The sequence below is a fragment of the Pelodiscus sinensis genome, chromosome 6 (genome assembly GCF_049634645.1).
Source record: "Pelodiscus sinensis isolate JC-2024 chromosome 6, ASM4963464v1, whole genome shotgun sequence".
Taxonomy (NCBI): Eukaryota; Metazoa; Chordata; order Testudines; family Trionychidae; genus Pelodiscus; species Pelodiscus sinensis.
Window position 1 is genome coordinate 45,849,845 of NC_134716.1, and position 22,696 is coordinate 45,872,540.

Genomic DNA, 22,696 nt, shown 5'->3' on the forward strand with positions numbered 1-22,696 from the left:
CATTGTTTACCACTTTGTCCAGATCATTTATAAATAGGATTGGTCCCAGGACAGATCCTTGGGAGACACTACTAGTTACCTCTCTCCATTCGGAAAACTGCCATTTATTCCTACCCCTTGTTTCCTGTTCTTTAACCAGTTATCGATCCATGAGAGGACTTCCCTCTTATCCCAAGACAACTTACGGCCTTTGGTAAGGGACCTTGTCAAAGGCTTTCTGTAAGTACATTATATCAACTCTATCCCCCTTGACCACATGTTTGTTGACTCTAGTTGATTAGTAAGGCATGATTTCCCTTTACAGAATCCATGTTGACTTTTCCTCCCCAACAAATTATGTTCATCTATGTCTGACAATTCTATTCTTAACTATAGTTTCAACTAATTTGCCCAGTACTGATGCTGGACATATCTTCTGTAGTTGTTAGGATCATGTCCAGAGTCTTTTTTAAATACTGGAGTCACACTAGCTATCTTCCAGTCAGGGCCGGATTAAGGTGTGTGTGTGGGGGGGAGGGGGCTAGCCAGGCTGCTGTCCAGGGCACCACCCTACGGGGGATACCTGATGGCAGCTGTAAGGGGCACCACGTGCCCGGCCGTGCAGCACCCCTTAGAGCTGAAATCAGGTGCCGTGCCCCCTATTGCAGCTGAAAGAAGAGCAGCACACCGGGGGGAGGGGCTGCACATGCTCCATGAGCCCGGGGTTGGAGTCGTGCATGCGATGCACGCCCGCTGCCCAGGGCGCAGGAATGGCTCGAGCCGGCCCTGCTTCCAGTCATTAGGTACAGAAGCTGATTTAAAGTATAGGTTATATGTATCTCATTGTTGGGTTGAGTTCAATTTGTGATTCACTATAACCCCCAGTATCCTTTTTAGCCAGTTAGCCCCCATTTTGTAGTAGCACATTTGATTGTTTCCCTTCCTAAATGCACTACATTCCACTTTTATTTACTGAATATAATACTGTATCTAAGAAGCTGCCAGCTCCCCTGAACTCTTTTCCTCTTAAGGTTTTCTTCCCATGGGACTTTGCTTACTAGTCCTCTCTGTTTGTTAAAGTCTGATTTATTGAAATCCATTGCCCTTATTCTGCTGTTCTCAGCACAGGAACAGCAGGAGATGATTTTGCAGACTTTGCCAGGAACGTTGTTTTATAAAATTAAATCTTCAGTGGTCATTTCAGAAGACCTTTTTTTGTGTCTTTCATTGTACTATTAAATCAGATAGGCATGAGCTCCCATAGGCTTTAGAGTGTTAACAAAATTATGTCCCCTCTATATATGCTAGAAGGGACATGCACAGAGTGTTTATATTTTTGTATCTTAAAAGTGCATGTCTTTCTAGGTCTCAAATTCAATTGCAGTAATAAGCTCAGACTGACCTTTTGGAACTGAATTCCCCTCCCGTAATGTTATACCCCATTTAAGTCACTGTGATTTACATTAACATTTACTAACGCAGACCAAGAAATGGAAGCATGTTGACCTTTCCTCTTAAGTGAATACACTCAATGCACTTTCTGTTCTTGTCAACATAAGAGTTGGTTAAACATTTAAGAGACAGGTATCAAGATTACATAGCTATCTGTTCACCTTAATAGGACTTCAGTGTGATTAAATACCAGCTACATGTAACAATTAGAGTAATTTCTTACTTACTATATGAACTTGCATTTATGATTTGTGTCAGTGAGAGGTTTATGGACTTGATTACAAGAGTTGCAGAGGACTCAACTTCCATTGTTTCATGACTTGTCAGAGCCAAGTGTGTATAAGGAGGGAAGACTTTTTCTCTCCGAGAAGAAGCAGAAAACAGTTGGTTATTAACCAATGCAACAACTAGAAGAACTATTACTTCTTAGCCCTTTCACAATGTATTTCATCAAAGTGTTGTATGAACATTAGGTAATCCAGTTCCAAACACCAGCTCTCTAGTTCTAGATATTTTTTTTTCCCAATTTTATAGGTCAGCAGAGATTAATTTGTCTAAAGCTACATGAGTCAGTGGGAGAGCAAAGATTAGCATTCAGCAGTTCTTGACTGCAAGCTCCATGCTCAATCCCATAGACCATTCAGTACAGTATCTACTCTTCCTTCTCAACTGCTCATTTACATGCTTTATTTTGCAATGCATGATGCCAAAGTACATTATGCTACCTGCTAGTTTGTTGGTTCGATGTGTTTTCTTTTGTTAATTATTTAATAGTAATAGAAAATGTGCCATAAGTAGAGCTGATTTACTAAAGCAATTATGCAATGAAATTGGTGCTGGTGAATCTGCTTTTCTGTACACTATCCTGTAATGTGCCTAATGTTCGCAATGATATGGCTGAGTATCCTGTAATTCTGCAGAATTACTGTATGGTACATTTGTTAATGGAAGTAAAAGATGACAAATAATTAAAACATGATTTATAATGTATTTGAATGTTCTAGCCAAGAGCACTGATTTCTACTGCCTTACGGTGGTCTGCACACAAGTTTATATGAGTTGTATCATTCTTACGGACAATCTACAGTAATCAAAAATTGAACTCATACAATATAATGTTAACTGGTATTTTTCTATAATGAACTTTCACGTGAGAATCCAGGGCATACTATCCTATACCGTAGCATTGCATTTTTGTGAAAAGCAACCAGTACATGACAGATCACATTGCCTAATCAGTCAATTTATTGCCTTCAGTTGGAAGTAATTATAAATTACAAAGCATGTTCAGCTGTAGCCTTTAAACACTGAGTATACAAAACCCAGCTAATCAGAATTCATTTTAAACACAGGTTTATCAGCTCTCCAGGGTGTAAGTCATCTTTTAATATTGCCATGGCAGTTAATGGTCAGCAGCCATAGCACATTTAAAATGGTCCAAATTCAGAACAGCTCCAATACTTAGTATAAATGGCCAATTTTTAAGTGGAAATACAACAGATACACCTCCACGTACCTCCAGACATGAAAGGTGAATCAAATACACATGGTTAGCTGTATGAATGTGTATAAGCAATTATATGGTTGGGGAGCCCAAGCTATTTATTGCAAGTAGAAGAGGTACAAGTGGATTATGTTGGCATATTTGGTGTAGCCCATAACTGAGCCTTTGTCCCTTGATGTTTCAGGCATTAAAGCTACCTAATTGCATTAGAGATCGGCCTCCTGCAAATGTCAGGGATAGATTTAGAAAAATAAAAAGTGTGTCTTAGTATATTGTACAGCACTTTATTGAAAAAGTTTAAAATGTTCATTACCTACATCTCAGAATTTTAAAGCTCTGTAAAAAACGTGTAGAAATAGATTTATCAATCATACCAGGTTAGCTATGGAAAATTTGTTTCAGACTAGAAAGAGTTCTCTATTGGAATACAATATTGTCAGGCTTGTGGAAAATCATTTCTGTATGTGAATCTTCTGCTTACAAAACAAAACATTTCTTTATAAAAAAAATGGTGGTGATTGGTCAGTCTGAAAAACATCCACTCAATGTGCAGTGGCAATCAAAAACATGAACAGAATGTTAGAAATCATTAAGATATAGATAAGAAGACAGAAAATATTACATTGCCTTTATATAAATCCATAGTATGCCCACATCTTAAATACTGCATACATATGTGGTCTCCCCATCTCCAAAAAGATACATTGGAAAGGGTACAGAAAAGGGCAACACAGTGATTAGAGGTATGGAACAGCTTTCACGAGAGGAAAAATTAATAAGACTGGGATTTTTCAGCTTGGAAAATGGGCGAGTAAGGAAGGATATGATAGAGGTCTATAAAATCCATGACTGGTGTAGAGAAAGCAACACTTTGTTATTTACTCCTCCATACAAGAGCTAGAGGGTAATTTAATGTGATTAATGTGCAACAGGTTTAAAACAAAAGGAAGTAGTTTTCCACACAAAGTCCTAGCCATTGGATCAGGGCCAGCTTTAGGCCGATTTGACCAATTTCCCCGAATTGGGCCCTGCACCTAAGAGGGCCCTGCACCCTAAATCCGGAAGTGTGCTGGAGTGCCGGGCGTGCTACAGGAGGGGGCGTTAGTCCTGGAGGAGGAGCGCGGTGGCTTCCCTGCACCGCAGGAAGGGTGAGTCGAGCACAGGGGTTTCCTTCCACGTGAGGGGGAGTCAGCCCCAGGGTTTGGCAGGAAGGCAGGACTCTGCCCTATAGATGGTGATTTAAAGTTCCTGTGACTCTTTTTTTGTGTGTGCTGTGGTTTTTTTGGGGGGGTTGCTAAACAAAAAAATCCTGGCTGCCGGGGCCCCGTTGAAACTGTTCGAATTGGGCCCCACACTTCCTAAAGCCAGTCCTGCTTTGGATGTTGTGAAGGCCAAGACTATAACTAAGTTAGTTCATGGACAATAGGTCCATAAATGGCTACTAGCCAGGATGGGTAGGGATTTCTGTTTGCTGAAGATAGGAATGGGCAAGAGGAGATGGATCACTTGATTGTCTCTTCTGTTCATTGCTTCTGGGTAACTTGGCTTTCACTACTGTCAGAAGACAGGATACTGGTCAAGATGGACCTTCAGTCTAATCCCGTATGTTTGTTCTTATGTGGAATGTAGATAGGAGGCATAGAAAAAGACATTGTAGCCATGTTAAGAGCCTTAGAGTCAAGCATTTTGATACAGGTTAATTCATTAATGAAGACACAAGAATTCTACTTTTAACTTGGGTTAGCAGCACAAGTTGGACCTCAACAGTCTTGCAGTTCAACCCAAGTTAAAAGGAGAGCTGTTTTGTCTTCTCTGATATTTTTATCTAAGTTAGTCTTTGTGGGTTAGCTAACTTGAGGTAACACCATACCTTTTATTTGCAGGTAGACATAAGCTATTTCCTACTCTGAGGTGGGAGTAGGAACAAGGAGTTTATGCTCCATGGACCAGAGAGATAAATGTTATACCACACATAGAAAAAGCTTCATTCGTGTACCTCTGAGCTAGGACTCTTGGGATCTGACTCAGAGAGGAAAGCCATAAGGTCCCTGAATCAATTAAAATAATGAAAGGAAATGACTTTTGCAAATCCAGCCCTTGTAGAAAGTTTACTTGTACCAGAAAACAAACGTGACCTAAGTGTAGAAAAAAATCTGCTCAGCTTGAAACTAGAAATACAAAGATGAATTGTAATAATATTTTAAGACTAATTTGCAAATAACTAAACAACCTACTAACATGGATTTAGCCACAGAAGATTCTATTTTACCATTCTTATTCATACAGGAAGAAAATTCCACTCTGGGCAAAGGATTAAGTGAAAGGTCTTTATGCTGTTTAAGACCCTGATAAACCATATTTTGAGTATGTATATATTGTACAGATCTTTGTGTATTTCCTTCATACTGAATAGTGCTTTACTCCACAAGAGGTTTCATTGAAAATGATCAAAACCTTATTGAGTGTTGAATTGTACCAGAACTAGTCATGGGATCAGAATTGCTACTCTGTTACACTAAATGTATACTCGTGTTATTCCACTGACCTCATCAGAGAACTAGCATAAAAGGAATGATGACTCTAACCCCTCTGTTGCTACTAATGGATGTTTAATTAAGAACAAATAAACTCTTCCAAAAATAGGAGGAACAAAGGTTTGTGGACAAATGAAAAAATAATGAAAGTTCTCTTTGCTAGTTTAATTAGCCTGCTTCTTATCTTCAGCGTTTAGATATTTTATAGTAATAGCACATTTAAGATAATGGAGCTTGCTACCACACAATAATAAAAACACATTCACACAGACATAAAAAAGGACAACAGTCTTAGGAATTCTGAAAGACACTCACTCACTGGACAATGTTAACAACAAAACAAATTAAAAATGTATATGGGCCTTTCAGTGGTTAAACCTTGAAATTTGATTTGAGGTTTCCAGCACAGGAATCATCTAAATTAAGTTAAAGCTGAATGTTTAACTACCAGGCTGCCTCAGTATAAAAGAGGAAGAAAAGACTTTGAAAAGTCTCTTCTTTTTCAAGTGAGAGCCAGTGAGGCATATATGACTTCATAGGTTCATTGCACAGTTAACAACATTAAAATGTGTTGTTGCAAAGTAATTATAACTGTTTCCAATGGAGTTACTGTATTGTTATTGATAAATAATGCATATTGTTTCATTGTGACTATGCAACTATTTTATATTGACAGCTTTTCTGTGTTACCTGATATTAAACAGTGGCCAGAAGGTACCTTCACATTCATTGCTTAACATTTACAAGGACCTCTTCCTCAGCTCTCTTTAAAATGTTTATGTCTCCATTAAACTCATGTTTAAACCCTTGATAAGAAATGCTATCCAGTTTCAGTCAACTGAATTGTGTTCTTCTGGTAATTAAATATACATTAAATGACTTTTTCTGGAAAATTTATATACTATTCTATCAATGTTGTCACTGTTACATGTCTGTTAAATACAGTCACAGCATATACAGTGTCAGAAGGCTCAGTGAAGGACATGGAATAAAACTAAATAATATACATTGTGTGCTTTTACAATTGAAACAATGCATTTATAAAGGAAAGCATTGTTGATGCTAGACCTGAAAACTAACCTAATTTTCAGTAGTCCCTTGTTGGCCTGTTGCAGACTATACATATCAGAAATGTAACTGACTTCAGTGCTGCTCTCACTGGGTAAAATTCTGTCTGCCCTTTACAATGATGTACTTTGTAGGGTACACTTTTCCTCCCTTATGTATCCTGAAGAGGAGCTGGACTGAATTGCAGATCTCACACACTCAAAGATAGGTAGGGATCATTCCCTTCTTAGGGATAAGTCAACTAAATAAAGTAGGCGGGAAAGGGTGGGAAGAGGCTGGCCATGGTTCTCCCCCATATATGCATAGCCAGCATTTCTGCACTGATGTATCCAAGTATGCCAGATGGCTGTTTTTGTATTTTCAATGACAGAATAGATCAACTGCCAACAGCAAAGAAACAAATTGGTAACTACTATATTAAAATATCCTGAATTGACAATTAAAATGCTTGAAGTGGCTTAGAAAGTAAAGTCAAGTGTGGAAGGAGACAGATGCTGAGACACTCTCCAGAAAATATTTCTGCTTACAATCAGTGGCAAAAGGGCTTTATCATTCCACATTGCACTAAAAGAATATGCAGAGAGATGAGATGTGGACAGAGTGTAAAAAAATTAACCCTAACTGTGCCACTGAACCTCATTGAAGCAGCCAGATGCATAGACACCAGCGCTACAGGGATGCATTAATGAGCAAAGAGACTGAGTTGTTCAAAATATATTTATCAAGAAATGCCATAAAACATAGCTCTTTATGAATCAGTGGTAAAAACAAGAAATTAAAATATAAGTCATTAACCATAGTCTGGCTGGAATATTAACCTATAAAGACAGTTAATAGGGCTCCGTGCAAAGTAAATACAGTGTTGCTGTAGTCTTGTTGGTCCCAGAAAGACAGGATGGGTGAGAAACTCTTTCATCAGTAGCAGTTGGTCCAATGAGAGACAGACTTCTGAGCTTACGTAAAGTAGTTCTTCTGATCTGGGAAAGAACTTGGAGTGTGTCTGCTAAATACAAGGTGGAACAGACAGTTTAGTATAAATAGTTATCAGATATTTCAAGGGACTATCAGGGTTACAGTTTGTTGTAGTAATCCAGGGTGTCTATTCAATCCATGATTTTTAGTGTCTAGTAAAATTATGAATTTAAACTCTCAGACTTGAATTTTGAAGTGTTGCACAAGTTAAAAAAGAATAGGGAATGAAATAGAGAAGAGAAATAGGCTTGTCTCTTGGGCTACACCAACTTTTGTCTAGCTCCTAATCTAGGGTTGCCAACTTTGACTGTAGCTATTTGAGGAGACTTCCCCCCCTTCTTCCTCCCCCAACATGACTTGATGTCATTTTCTTAAAATATCTTATTACAATTTCCCAGATTGTTTTCAACAATCACCAGGAGACTGATGTCAATTCTGTCAGGCTCCAGGCCGATCCTGAAACAGTGGCAACTCTATACTGATCCTCTCAGGTCTGCCATCAGGGAGGGGCAAAAGGAGGCAACTGCCCCATGGCTAGTATTCTCCGCCACCATTGCTACAGCAGCAGTAGTGGGGGCCAGAGCCACAGACCCTTTAAATCGCTTCTGGAGTAGAGGGAAGGGGGATAGTGCAGTACACTCTGGGAAACACTGCGGGCTGGTTGCCCCAGCCCTGCCCCTTTTATCTGAGGCCTCGCCCCTTCTGGGATTATGGAGCCACCCTCTCATACACCTTGCGCAGGGGCCCGGCCAGACTTTTAGACACCTTGAATCCTCTGGACAATATACTGTAGCAGTATATTTGTATGACTGTGCACGATTGACCCTGCAGTCATAGCAATATAGCCTGGCTATATTTACTATATCTGTTATTCTGTAAGTCCTATTTTGGGCTGTTTGCATTACCACCACCCCTTCCCCATCCAATACATCACTGCACAGTCTCATCTATATAATATAGTTTCTTATTTAATAAAAATTAGCTCAAATCAAACTCCTGCATCTGAATAAATCCAAGTGTAAAAGAAAAATTGGATACAAATGTGACATCCTATCATTCAGGCCTATTTCTGTCCATTACAGACCTCACATACTAACCTCTATAATTAACTTTCACCTTGGCTCTGTATCTATACCTCCTCCGTTTCTTATGGCCATAGTGACTCTCTGCTGCCAGACTCTCTCTTTGCTACTGCACTCTATCAATAGTCTGTACATTGCTATATCACCCTTCTCATACTTCTGGATGCCCTTGATTTCATGGCAGAGTGTTGCTTTTCAAACTGCCCAGGACAGATTTATTATACTCTTGCTTGTATTTGTGATGCACGTTCAAGGGGAAAAACTTGTGGCTTAACCAGTTTTGGTGCGACTGTGCTTGCTTTTGCTTAGACATTTTTATCTGTAATCTTAGCTTGGCTTTAACAATTTCCAATGCCAATGCATTGCCTGTGTGCATGAATGGTGCTGTGGCTATTAATCAATCTGCACTGAGGCAGAGAAAATCAGCACAAATCATTTAAGCATGCGCTTAACTTTAACCATGTAACTAGCCTTGATGCATTTCATTTAATCAAAGAGCATTAAATATAGACAGAGTTACCCAGTAGTCAACCTTTGACACTTGTAATTGCATTTAGATCCTCTGTGAGCTTCTCCTCGAGGAGAATAGGCCAATGACTGGAATAATAGGAAATGAAAGTGTTAATAGACTCTCAAAAACCATTTCATATGCCCCGAGAGCAAAACAAAGCTTCTTGTAAACAATAATTTTGGCAAGCTAAATGTAATAAAGAATGCCTTTATTGGTGCATATAGTTCTTTCATTAAATCTCTCTCGGGGTAATCACTAGGGTAAATATACTTGAATCTATATGTAAGGTAGTAGTCCTAATAATATTTATTGACAAAGCTTTACAGTTTATCCCCATTGAGCACATTAGTTTTTCAATGGGATTTTTGACATTTTTTGAAATAATTTAGGACATGATTTTGATAGCATCTCTTTCCAAAGATAAGTCACAAAATTGCAAAGTTAATTTACAGTGGTTTTGTTTTAACCATAAACACATTGCAACTTTTAATTGGATAGACAATTTACTTTCAGTGACAAGTGAGGTCCCTTTTTTAATTATATACATGGAACTAATACTGTTGCTAAAAGTGCTTGCTTGAGACATTTCAACTTCAGAATAATGATTTTCGGCATTACAAATGCATGTGAAAGGATAAGCTAGAATCACACATAGGCCATGACCTGCATGCCAATTCAGCAATAATATCCTGATCTGTTGAATTTCTTTTTAATTATCTTTATAGGTCCTTCTGGTACAGTTGCATATTCTTCAGATGAGAATATCTATATATGTAATTGCTCATTTTCCCCTTAAAAAAAAAACAAAAACCAAAAAACTAACTCACATAGAATCTGAGATCACAAAATAAGACTTGTCCTCACAAGCAGGCAACTATATTAGGTTTGGTAAAAAACACAGGAATGCAGAAACAAATGCATAACCTTCAATACTATGTAGTATGCAGATAAGTGAACCAGTTCACCAGAATCTGAGATCACAAAATAAGACTTGTCCTCACAAGCAGGCAACTATATTAGGTTTGGTAAAAAACACAGGAATGCAGAAACAAATGCATAACCTTCAATACTATGTAGTATGCAGATAAGTGAACCAGTTCACCAAAACCAAAAAGCTGATATGTAAGAACAGTCATAATAGGTCAGACTAATGGTCCATCTAGCGCAGTGGTTTCCAAACTTTTTGGCATCATGCCCCTCTTTTTTGAAAAACCCTCACCCACCCCCCCCAAAAAAAAACTTGTTGAGAAAAAAGAAAAAAAAAGGAACTGAATGGGGCAGCAAAACTTGATGGGAAGGAGGGGCTGGGTCGCCTCCCCTAGAATTACTTCATGCCCCCCCCCACGGGGCACTTCCCCCAGTTCGGGAACCCATGGTCTAGCACAATATCCTGTTTTCTGACAGAGGCCAATTCACGTGTCTCAATTCCAACTTCTGGCAGTCAAAGGGTAAGGACATCTAGAGCCTATGGTTGCATTACCTTAGCCTTCAATGGATCTATATTCCATGAAATTGTCTTTTTTTTTTTTACTGCCTTTATTTTTAGCTTTCACAATAGCCTCTGGTAATGAGTTCCACAGGTTGACTGCATTGCATATGTAAGTGCTTCCTTTTCTTTGTTTGTAGCTGGCTGTTAATCTCACTGGGTAAAGTCTGGTTCTTATGTTATGTGAAGGAGTAAATAACACTTCCTTATTCACTTTCTACAACAGTCACAATTTTATAGACCTCTACCATATCCCATGTTAGTTATCAGTTTTTCAAGCTGAAAAGTCAGTCTTTTTAATATATCCCCCTACAGAAACTGCATGAGGAGATAATATTTTTGTTGCCCTTCTCTGTACTATTTCTGATTCTAATACATCTTTTTTTAAAACAAGTGTGTCTGAAACACCACAGTATTCAAGGTTTGAGGGTACCATAGATTTATACAGTGACATAGTAATATTTTGTCTTATCTATCCATTTCCTAATAGTTCCTAACATGATTAACTTTTCTGACTGAGTGGATGTTTTTAAAAAGAACAATTCACAATAACTCTAGATCTCTATCTTGAGTGTTAATAGCTAATTTAGACCCTCTCACTTTGTATAGTTGGGATATTTTCCATTTATCACCAATGAATTTCGCCTGCCATTTTGTTACCCAGTCATCAGTTTTGTGAGATCCCTTTCTAACTCTTCGTACTCTGCTTTGGTCTTAACTGTCTTGAGTTTGTGTCACATACACACTTTCATATACTTTCCTATTCAATTTGTAATTTTGGCAAAATTTGTAGATACAAAATGACTATCTGGCTGTGAGTCCCTTTTCCAGATCACTTATGAATTTACTGAAAAGCGTTGGTCCCATTACTCCTGAGAGTAATAGCTTGGGGAGTCAAATGGTATGTTCATATTTTGGGATGTACTTCCTAAGTGAAAGATTTGTTTGCTCCTCCTGTGGGTATTCAAGATGTAGATTGGCTTCTAGGTTTGATTGTACATGCCTAACATGAACAACATAAATCATAGGATATTGGCATTATTTTTGCCTTACATACTGGTATCCAAACAATTTAAAATCAAAGGGAAATATAACAGGACAAATTATTTTTTCTTTCAAAGCATTATTCTATTTCCTTAACATCTAGTTCATTACAGAAGGATAAAAAACAGAGGCAGAGAAAGAATGAGCTTAATAAATTGTAAGAGTACAGATGAAATAAAAGCCAAATGGTTTAGATATTGTGAATTATATTTCCAAAGACACTTTTTAATAAAGTTCAAAGACTGCATCCAAAGTCATTTTTAAGAATATAAATGAGGGGTTTTGTTTCAGGTTATTAAACACAATCCCGTCCTCCCAAATCTAAGGATATTTTGAACTGGGCTACTCGTATGTTATGTGAGTAAAAGAATTCACCACACCCATAGAAGTGTGATTTGCACTCCCAAGTGCTCAATACAGAGTCTTCCATATAAACAGAATTGTACCTTACAAATTGCTCTTTCAATACAGTTGCTTGCAGAAGCATTTAGGTAGGCTATGAATTTTCATAGGGCACAGTTTGGTACATAAGTTAATACTGGTAGCACAAAGTCATGTATCATTTCTCCACAATGTGGAGATAGAACTTCTACACATCATTAACTTTTTAAAAGTTTGATGGATTCTTTGATTACTATCTCTTTGTGAAAAAACAACGACTAATCCTATAGCACCTTGGAGACTAACAAATATCTGAGATGAGCAGGTACTACTTTTTAAGTTACAGACTAACAGTCACCTCTCTGAGACTTTTATCCTTGTGGGTTTGATTTTGTAGAGTGACCATTTTATTTATCTGTTTCCTTTTCTTTACAGGCTTTGGCCTAAATTGTGGCTTTGAGCATAGTATAGATATTGGGAAGGGAGCTCAGTGTGAGGCTGGAGGGATACATAGCTGAATGACAAAGAATCCATGTTCATCCTCCTTGCCTCATGTTGTTATTTCAGCTTGCTAGTGCTTTGAACTAATGGTTCTTAACTAGGGGTTCATACCCATAAGGCCACAGAGATCTTCGAGGGGTACAGTAACTCATCTAGATATTTTCCTAGTTTTACAACAGGCTACATAAAAAGCAATAGCCAAGTCAATACACACTAAAATTCATACGAGTTAATACAGCTGTCTATACTATACACTGAAAAAATATTCCAATTGATTTTATAATTGTGGTAAACATTAAAAAATACCAATTTTTCAGTAATAGACTAAAAATACAAACGCATCACATCACTCTGATTTTAAGGAAGTTGTCTTTAAGTGAGGAGAAACTTGGGGACAAGATTCCTGAAAAGGGTACAGAGTTCTGGAAAGTTTGAGCACAACCTCTTATAATTGCTCATCCTACATACTTGGATAGTTAGGATTTTTGACTGCTCTACAGGCTCTAGCTATATTGTCTAAAGACAACAACTTAACTCTGGTTGTCTCCTGGGTGCATGCTGCAAGGGATGGAAGTTGGAGGGCTTCTTTCACTCTCTTTCAGTCTGGCATGCACATACATTTCTAACCATAATTTGCTCTTTATTATTTAGAGTTGCATCAGTACTCAGCTATTTCTGTAGAAGACAGCTTTTCACTTACTTGCGCAATTTAGATCTAGAAAGAGGAGAAAAGAATCCTACAAAGAGTCCTGCTTAGAAGACTTGTTTAGACCTTTCCTTTTTTCATGCTTACTGGAATCAGTTCAGATTCTCTCTTTCATGTTGCCTCTTCATTTAACAACAATCAATAACAACCCACAAAATCAGCTGGGTTTGATCATTGCATCTCATATACACTGAATGCACTTTCCTATACCTGATTTTATCAGTGGAGAAAAGTTGTTGTTTATTCTCAAACAGACATTTTCAGTGCAGTTAAGCTTTTAAAACTGTACAAATGATACTATGGGAATTTCTACAAAAATCACTAAGGAAATTAAACAAATATTCTTTATGATCACTAGAGGGCACATAACTAATGCTTGCTTCTAGATAAAATAAAAATGTTAAACTACAAGATCAAAAAATATATAATCATAATCCTTAATTGTCAGGAATACAGGCAATAAAGAACCAGTTTGTAGAAAAAATTAGAATCAACACAAATCTTACTTTGACATTCTTAGCAAACTTTCTGGAGTTTGAGGAAAGTGTGTACCAAGAGTGTTTCTTTTTTAAATTATTTATTTTTAAAATTCTCTTCATTATTGTGGCCCTTTCAACTTCCTGTCATGACCAGAACTGAAAAAGAAGCTCTAAAATATCCTGAACAAGGTTGTAATTGTGCTATTTCCAGCCTTCCAGAAAAGATGAAGTACAAAAAAATCTTCCTAGAGCCTGTTCTTATGAGATTTTAAGTCTGTTAAGCTGGACTTAAGTTGTCTGAGTTTGGATAACCACCCAAATATGAAGCTGTAAAAGACAGGATTTTTTCTCATTTACACTGTTTTTACTCCAACTTAATTGACGGCTTAATGCAGTCATAATGAGGCATCAGAATCAGGCTCTGAATCTTAAGATTCAGCCATCACAGGAAATTATTAATAGATGACCCACTGCAGAAAGCTTCCATTTCTGGAGTACAGCCAGGTGATTTTTTTTTCAGTGAACAATTTATTTGCTGAAAAATGGAGTGTTGGTCAACTCAAAAGCCTTCACAATTTTATGTCAAGTTTGCCTAATAGCTTTGACTGAACTGAAAAGTCAAAACCTTACAGAAAGTTTTTGTTTGAATCATTTTGACAGAAACAGGGAGGTCTGGCTTCTCAAGACCACAAGGGGGTAGAGAGAGAAAGGAAGAGGTCCTCCCTTTTAAAGTCTAAAGATAGTGTTTAGGATACTCCTCTAAGGTGAGAGACATGCAGGTTCATTTTTGTCACCCCTCTGTCTAATGTGGAGTAGGGATTTGAATTTAATACCCCACTTGCAGATGAGTATATTCACCTTTGGGGTATAGTAAATTCTGGAATAGGACTCTCAGGGTGCATTTACTGCACCATTATTTCGAGACAACAATGTGAGCCTCTAAACAGCCATTCCATTATTTCAAAATAATTTTGAAATAACGGACTGTCAGCCGATGGTCAGGGCAGTGCATGGTGTGTGTGTGTTATACACCCGAGTCTTCAACTGCTAGGACAGGGTCCCGTCACAGTGGGCAGCTGAAAAGGCTGACAGGTGCCCCAAAGTTTTACACCCGAGTCTTTGACACAGGGTCCCTTCCCAGCAGGCAACCTGTGAAGGCTGACAGGTACCCCAAGAGTCTGCATGGAGAGCTTATTACACCCGAGTCTTTGACTGCTAGGACACAAAGTCCCTTCACAGCAGGCAACCTGTGAAGGCTGACGGGTGCCCCAGAAGTCTGTCCTGTGGAGGCGACAGGACCCAAACGCCCAGCTCTGCCTGCGTCTGCCCCCATAACTGGCTGGAGTTCTTTTAATTGTGTCTGGTTCTGTTACAGAAACAGGAGGAGTCAGGTTAAAGCTTAAACAGTTACAGTTACAGGTTTATGAAAGAGACTTATAAAGCATATGGTTACAGTGGCTATTGTTCTAGTTAACTGCTAGCAAATACAGGTCTTAAAAATGGTTACAAAGGAAAAAGGAAGATAGAAATAACGGTACCAAGTGACAGCTTAATCTTTAAAGAGCTCTAATTGTATGCATGCACTAAAAACAAAAGGACACATACGGGTACAATTTTTACCCCCTTCTGCATCTCTCGATTCCAGAGTGTCAGGCCAAGACCGGTCACTCAATTCCCCGGGAAAGACGAATACGAGGCTGGGCATCCCCATGTGGACCTCGGGAGGCAATTACCTAACCCAACCAGCAGGTAGATAGTAGATTGACGCTCAGAGTGAGTGTGCTGCTGGGCCCATCTTTATACCTGTGGGGTCACATATTCTCTTTCTTATCTATGGTGCCAAATTGTGCTGGTTTGTCTTTGTGATGCCTGTTCTTACAAGGGAGTTGTGAACTTAATTTACACTTTTAAGAGAGATAACTAAATTAGGAGTACTGGGCATTCTTTACTCAGTGGGAGATTCCTCTCCCAGAGACAGTTGTGTGATTGTATCAACATAGGTTCCAGCCAAGGGCAGTTCTCACAGCCTCTAGGTCAGCGGATTGGCTTGATCATCCTCTCTTATCTGTGTTTACAGTTATCCAGGGTCAGATGAGCCAGCATATCCGGGCCTCTCTCAAGGCATCAAAGACTATGCTGATTTTATTGCTCTCTGTGTCCTGTGTGCTCTGAGACATCTTGGAAGGGCAAGCAAGATGGATGTGACGGGGGGGCCATTGTCTGGCTATACGGACGGCTTATTTCAAAATCTGTAAACCTTCATTCTATGAGGAATAACGGCTATTCCAAAAGAGCTATTTTGAAATAAGGTGTATAGATTCCCCACTGCTGCTGTTTTGAAATAGCCCATCACCAGGTCCATTCTAAGTTATTCCTTCCCAGTGCCTCCTGGGGCTCTAAATGGAGATAGCACATCTACATTAGGGAAGCCTGCCTTGGACTAAATTTTGAGGCTTCCCTACACTGTAGATGTACTATTTTGAAATAAGCTATTTTGGAATAACTATTTCGGAATAGCTTATTTCGAAATAAGCATGCAGTGTAGACGTACCCTCAGTCTCTCCTATTCAAGCCTTTCCAGTTTCTAGAATCATTGAATCATTTGATTTTCCAGATCCCACGTAAGGACCATAGCCACTAAGTTATAGAATCATTCTCAGTGATTATTCATTATCATTTATAGTGGCAATTTACAGTTATTGAGCTAGGAAAGCATCCTACTTCCTGACTAAAGATTATGAGGAGGTGAGGGAAATAATCATTTCTACCACCTTCTCCTCCTCCTCCTCTTCTCCTGGCATTTTGTAAATCTAGTCCACTTTGCTTTCCTCAAAACATAACTGTAGGGCATGTCATTACATGTCCATAGAGCTAGCCTGTGTTGTCACCTTGTTCAGAGTTATAGGATATGTCCTAATGTTGTGGAAGAGCATTACACCAATAAAATTCTGTTTTAAAGTTAAGGCTCAACTGAACAATACTGTGATGGAGTGACAGCCTTATACAATATAGTGAAAAGGACGCATTCTTCCTTTTGTTGAACAGTAATATTTTATTGTTCTTGGTCTTTAAAAAAAAATAAAGGAAGAGAAAAGTCAGAAAGAAGTCACACTAACACTCAGGCTGCGTTTAGATTGGCATGATTTTGAGGAAATACTTTTAATGGAAAAGTTTTTCTATTAAAAGTATTTCCGAAAATAGAGCATCTAGATTGGCACAGATACTTTTGTGCAAAAAGTGCTTTTGCGCAAAAGCATCAATGCCAATCTAGATGCACTTTTGCACAAGAAAGCTCCGATGGCCATTTTAGCCATCGGGCTTTCTTGCGCAAAAAATTAAGGTGCCTGTCTACACTGGCCCTCTTGCGCAAGTATTCTTGCGCAAGAGGGCTTATCCCTGAGCGGGAGAGTCAAAGTATTTGTGCAAGAAGCACTGAATTCTTACCTTAGAACGTCAGTGCTCTTGCACAAATTCAAGTGGCCAGTGTAGACAGCTGGCAAGTTTTTGCGCAAAATCTTGCCAGTCTAGATACACCCTGACTGTCTTTATGGTTTAAAAACCAAACACTTTCAGATAATTTGTTGATTGCAGCTATGACATATTGCAGTATCAGATTACAATTAAACTCCCTAGAGGAGAAAAAAAAATCACTGAAACCTATTATAAACATATATTTTGTTATAGTAATATTGCTATGAACCCAAATGTACTCACTCGCATGAGAGATTATAATATATGTGGTCGGAGTTATTTTAGTGAATTGTTAAAATGAAATTTGAAAAAGGTTTATTTTTATTACTATTCATAGTCCAAAGGCTTTATTGCAGTCACATCTTACATATACACACACACATTCGTGTTTTGAGGATCTTAATTAAAATGAGCATCAATTTTGTCTTATGTCCTATAGTAAGTGGAGGGCCTGAAATGTAAGCCCATGTATCAGAGGCCTAGTTTGAGACCTGAGGCCTAGCTAACACTGGTCAAGACTTTTCTAATATAAAGCAAAGGTAAGCAGTGAGCAAGAGGCAGGCCCTTGCTCACAGAAGTTGGCACAAACAGGACTGATAGTGTAAAACACTAATTGGTAAGAGGCCCAGGTGTAGAGCAATAATTGTTACTAAGTACTTACTGTAAAGCAGTAATTGGTACTTGGCATACATTGAAAGCACATTCTAGAAGGATGGTAATACTACCTCATTACTAAGGACCGTGGTAGCCACACATGCCCCACAGATAGTGATCCAGGTTCAGGAGAGGGTCTAAAATGATGGAGAGATGTTTTAACTGAACCACAAGATTCAGGGTGATGGGTGGTATCTAAGTTACATCATAGTGTGGAAACCTGATAATGTCAGGAATGATGTGCAACTTGTTTGTACCAATATATGAAGTGGTTTCTTTGTCCAACATAGGAGGGAGTAATGGATTCCCAGATCACTGACTGAGTCATAACAACTGTCATGGGGTCCATATCCATTGTGGTTTAGCAGAGTGTATTGACAAATATTACTGTACTTTGACAAACCTGGCCAGGTGCTTTTGATTCTTACCTGCTTGCGGGGTCTTTGGGAGCTCTCTCAGAGTCTGCTGTGCTGAATATTTGCACAAGCCAACACAACATACACACACGGAGCCGAATGGTTATCATCAGGGATCAACAAATTATACAGTCTACTCACCCGTGGCGAGTAGATTGTAACCAGGAAGAGCTGGGTTTGGGCGATCTGCGCATGCGCAGATCGCCGGACAGTGAGGCTGGCGAGTGGGTCTCGCCGCAGTTCGGCGAGCCCTGGTTATTACTGTTGATGGAGTAGGTGACCTACCAGGACACCACACCAGTACATCCTGACTACTACATGTCCTTCAATGAGAAAAATACCCTGCATATATAAAACAATCATTAAGGGTTTTCCATCTCTCCATATAAAAAATTATAATCTGTCTTCCATATTCTCAACAGCTTCTCTTAGCTTACTTTTCTTGATTCAATGTACAATTTAGGTTTTTCATAAATCACACATACTTGCCAATAAAATGGCAATGCATATTGACCAGAGGACTATATTCATTAATTTTAAAAAGAGAAAAAGTTTTCAATATCTATTCCCCATGTGATCCAATAGATCCTCCCACCTTTCCTCAGTTCACATCACACTGAGAATCAGAAGAAATATAGATACAGATGTCATTCACATATTGAAGGCAAACCTTTCCTCTTCACTAACCCATATACAATAAACAAAAGTTGAGCCATGATGAAAATCTGGGCAATCCTCTGTAGTGCCTTGGATTCACTACCATCTGCAGGTTAGTCCTGGGAATTAGCTCTTCCAGCTCCTGAGCACCCTCATTTGGCAGGTATTTTGCCTGTTACCTGCCGTTTTGTCTGTACCTCTTCAGGCCCCAATTATAGACTGTTTGTTTTTCCTGTTACATTGCAGCTCAGCTTTCCCCTTGATATTGTTTTATACCTACTGCCTCTTCTTGTTTCTCCCTCTCCCCTATCTCTTTCCCTATTTATTTTAGTTCTGGAAATCCAACACTCTGGTCATCTGAAGAAGTGGGTTGTGCCCACAGAAGCTCACGATACCATCTACATGTTTTGTTAGTCTTTAGAAACAACAAATAATCTGGTAGCACTTTAAAGTTTATCCTGTACAGAATAACTCTGCTACCCCCTGAAGCTAGCTGCATAAGTTACAGTCAAGAACCTCTGTGTATAATAGGTGTTACTGTGTGCCTTTCACATTTGTGTTCACCATTTATCTACTTTCACATTCAGTATGACAGAAGTTGCCCTGTGTCTTATTTTTCTTTGAAGCAATGGTACTGACAACAGAAAAGTTACTGGGGGATTTTTGCAGCAGAAACAAGCATCTGATTTTCATCCAGCAACAATGACGCTACACAACCTAAACTCTCCTCCAGATGCTCTGGAAATATTAACTTTCGCAAAGCCATTATCCTGAAGCACATGAAGCTTAACTGCAATGTCATACTTGGCATTGTTTCCCTAAAGGATTGCTAGGACATACAGAAGGGAACTCAGCTCATGTAACTACTGAATTGATAGGTGGTTAGGTATCTTTACTCCCCCCCCTTCCCCTTTTGACCCAGTAGCTTACAAGATTTTAATGAATAGCTGAAGATCCCGCATATTTAAACTTTACACACTCATTACACTGCCCTAAATTTAAAAAAATATCCAGTGCTTGAGTCACCTATCTTAAGATGCATATGGCATGCTTTCACAACTGATACAACCAATTGATGAGGGGGAAGGAGATTTTGGTTCAACCCATTCAGTAAGCATATGTTTAACAAGCTGAAATCTTAGCTCATGTGTAATTTTTTAAAAAAAGAACTGCAATGCAGATAGAGAGCCTGGCTGTGTAAACTGCAGGAGCACTGGACCATGTGTTGATTGAGTAAGCACAGAAAATCTAATTTAAACCAAGTTGGCGATTATAGCCACATAATTAGCGATTACATGTTTCACATTTGTGTACAGAGCTATTTATCTTTCTCCCCTAAATTTCCAGGACAAGTTGAGACGCTCCTGCCTTTAAGTTGCTTTAAAAGCTTGGCATTTTATTTTTATTTTTTTAAAAGGCCTTCCTGGGCTCTGACTCACATTACTCAAGCCATCACCAGACAGAAAAGAACAGAGTAAATCCACCACAAAATATTCAACAGAAAAACATTTAGTGTAGTGTTTCTGTTATTGTAATGTGAAGTCCTGTCTAATAATGCTGTATATCTAGTGTCTGTTGCTTGTAAGGTTTAGATACAAAGGTCATCTCATTTTTATTATTATTCAAATGTTTGCATCCTGTCTGAGCTGAAAAACAACAATGTGCATATTCTGGCACAACAACAAAGATTAAACCATTTTCCTTTACGTGTAGAGGGAAATGACAGACCAATCCCTCTAACACAGGATGATTGGTGATTAACAATCTGATATGCTCACAGAGAGACAAATCTGCCAGTAACTAAATGATTGATTGAATTCAGCTTTTTTTTGTTTGTTTGTTTCAAATTGTACAAATTCAAAAACTTGCCATTTGTGGGTATGGATCTGTTGAAATATTTGCATTAATTGTAAATTCTTAGTTCAGATCAGATTAATATGCACATTTTCATATTTGAAATGCATGGTCACCCAGGGCCACTGATGGGGATGGGGACCGGTTAAGGATGCAATTTAAAAGGGCATGGGTCTCTGGACTACTATTGTTGCTACAGCAGCCAGAGCTCTAGCCTCTATATAGCTGTTGGAGTCCTGTCTGGCCATAGTTTGGGCTGTGCTGGGGTCTCACGGCCCCTATCCCTTCCACTCAAGACCCTGCTCCTTCCAGGAGCCCCACAACATTGCCCAAGGCACAGTGAAGTCTGTCACCAGCCTTGTGGTTATTTAAGTCACGTGGAATTTTTTCTGTTCTATGAATGAATAGCTATTTTTTTTTAAAGGAGAATAACCTTCACAATAAGTCAATGAAGCTTTACTTCTCTCAGATAGAAGTCCTTCCAGGAAAGTTATAGGCAGGAGTATGGAATTTTATATAATAGCACACTATAGGAAAAAACTTGAAGATATATTCCTCTGTATGACGGGGCCCCGCAACCCCGCACTAAAGCCCCCGTGGCAAGCGCCCTATTCAGGCAGCGGGGAGGTGCATACCAGCATTGTGCTGGGTGTACGCGTGCCGCAGACCAGCTGGCAGCCTCAGGCATGGTGGCTACTTTGAAGTAGGAATAAGATCCTCCGGAAAAGGGCACTTTTCCCGGAGGATCGAGGCCAGTGTAGACGCTCTTTTCCGGCTTTTCTAAAAGCCGGAAAAAAGCGGCGGACATTTTTATTTAAATGCCGCGGGGGATATTTAAATCCCCCGTGGATTTCCCTATTACGATAGCTGAAATTAACATGCCCCTTCTGGAAAAGGGGCCAGTGTAGACGTAGCCAGGCTGTGTGGGCACTGTCGGAGGATAGCGACCCGAATAGAACAGCACTGCCGCCATCAGGGCCAATTCCCCAAAATTGACGACGGGCAACGCTGTAGGGGGAGTCAGAATCCCTACACTCTGTATGGAAAGAAAGAAATAGAGATGTCCTTTATGCCAAAACCCTACAAAGTATGTGGAGAGGAAGTTCTGAATTTGCAAGTAACTTATCCCCTTTTATGCCCTCTCTGCCTCCCACCTGACCTACAGAGCTCTGAAACATCAGCTTTGTGGTCCTTTTGATGCCCTCAATCCTAGAAAGCAAGACTCATGAAGTTACCCTTAAATCCAAGCCTTCCACATCCCAACAGATTTTGTCACATCACATGAAACATTTTGATGACCATATAATTCATTTTTCAAACAGAATCTTTGCAATAAGCAGTGGTGATAAAACATCAGAAGATTATAACACAAAGCCTTTAAGGATTTAAGAATAAAAGGTTTCTGGCAATTTCTACTGTGCAAAAGTTGCCAAATACTAGAAAACTTCAGAAGAAAAATTGAACCTCACTTGTTCTGGTATCATGTTGCTACTCTTCTGCAACTGAGCACAAATCTTCATCTCTCTTTCATGTGGCTAAAAGCAGGCCTTGGGATGGGAAAGGAGAAGCTGCTACAATGAGTCTTCCTGACATAATTCTCTTACAGAAGTGGCCACTATAGCTTAATACTTTCCTTCCCCTGAGCAAGTCACTTACTTTTGGATCTCATCAGTCAGCAGTAGCACAGCTGACAGAGAGAGAAGCCCAGTTTCAGGTGTCACTGTTGGCTCAACAATGCCCTCAATCACCACAAGCAATAGTCCCCTTTTTTCCCTACTAAATCATTTTCAGATGTGCCAGGTTTTAGCAGCTCACCTCTCCTCTGCAAAATTCAGCCTCAACTCTACAGCTTTTCCACACCAATTTTTATTTCCCCTTCAACGAAGTTTATAGCCTCCAAAAGTCTTCTCTCATTCTCTCTCCCCAACAAATATAGGAGCTTCAG

At 39.1% G+C, this 22,696-nt stretch overlaps 1 long non-coding RNA gene across 1 annotated transcript; it reads right to left on the bottom strand.

The window, feature by feature from the left end:
- Positions 1-7,266: 7,266 nt before the first annotated feature.
- Positions 7,267-22,465, bottom strand: LOC106732440 (uncharacterized). The gene is made up of 3 exons (XR_012905078.1): positions 22,221-22,465; positions 9,112-9,188; positions 7,267-7,540 (listed from the first exon to the last, which is right to left on the bottom strand). It is a non-coding gene; the product is annotated as an uncharacterized LOC106732440 (long non-coding RNA).
- Between the last annotated feature and the right edge of the window lie 231 nt (positions 22,466-22,696).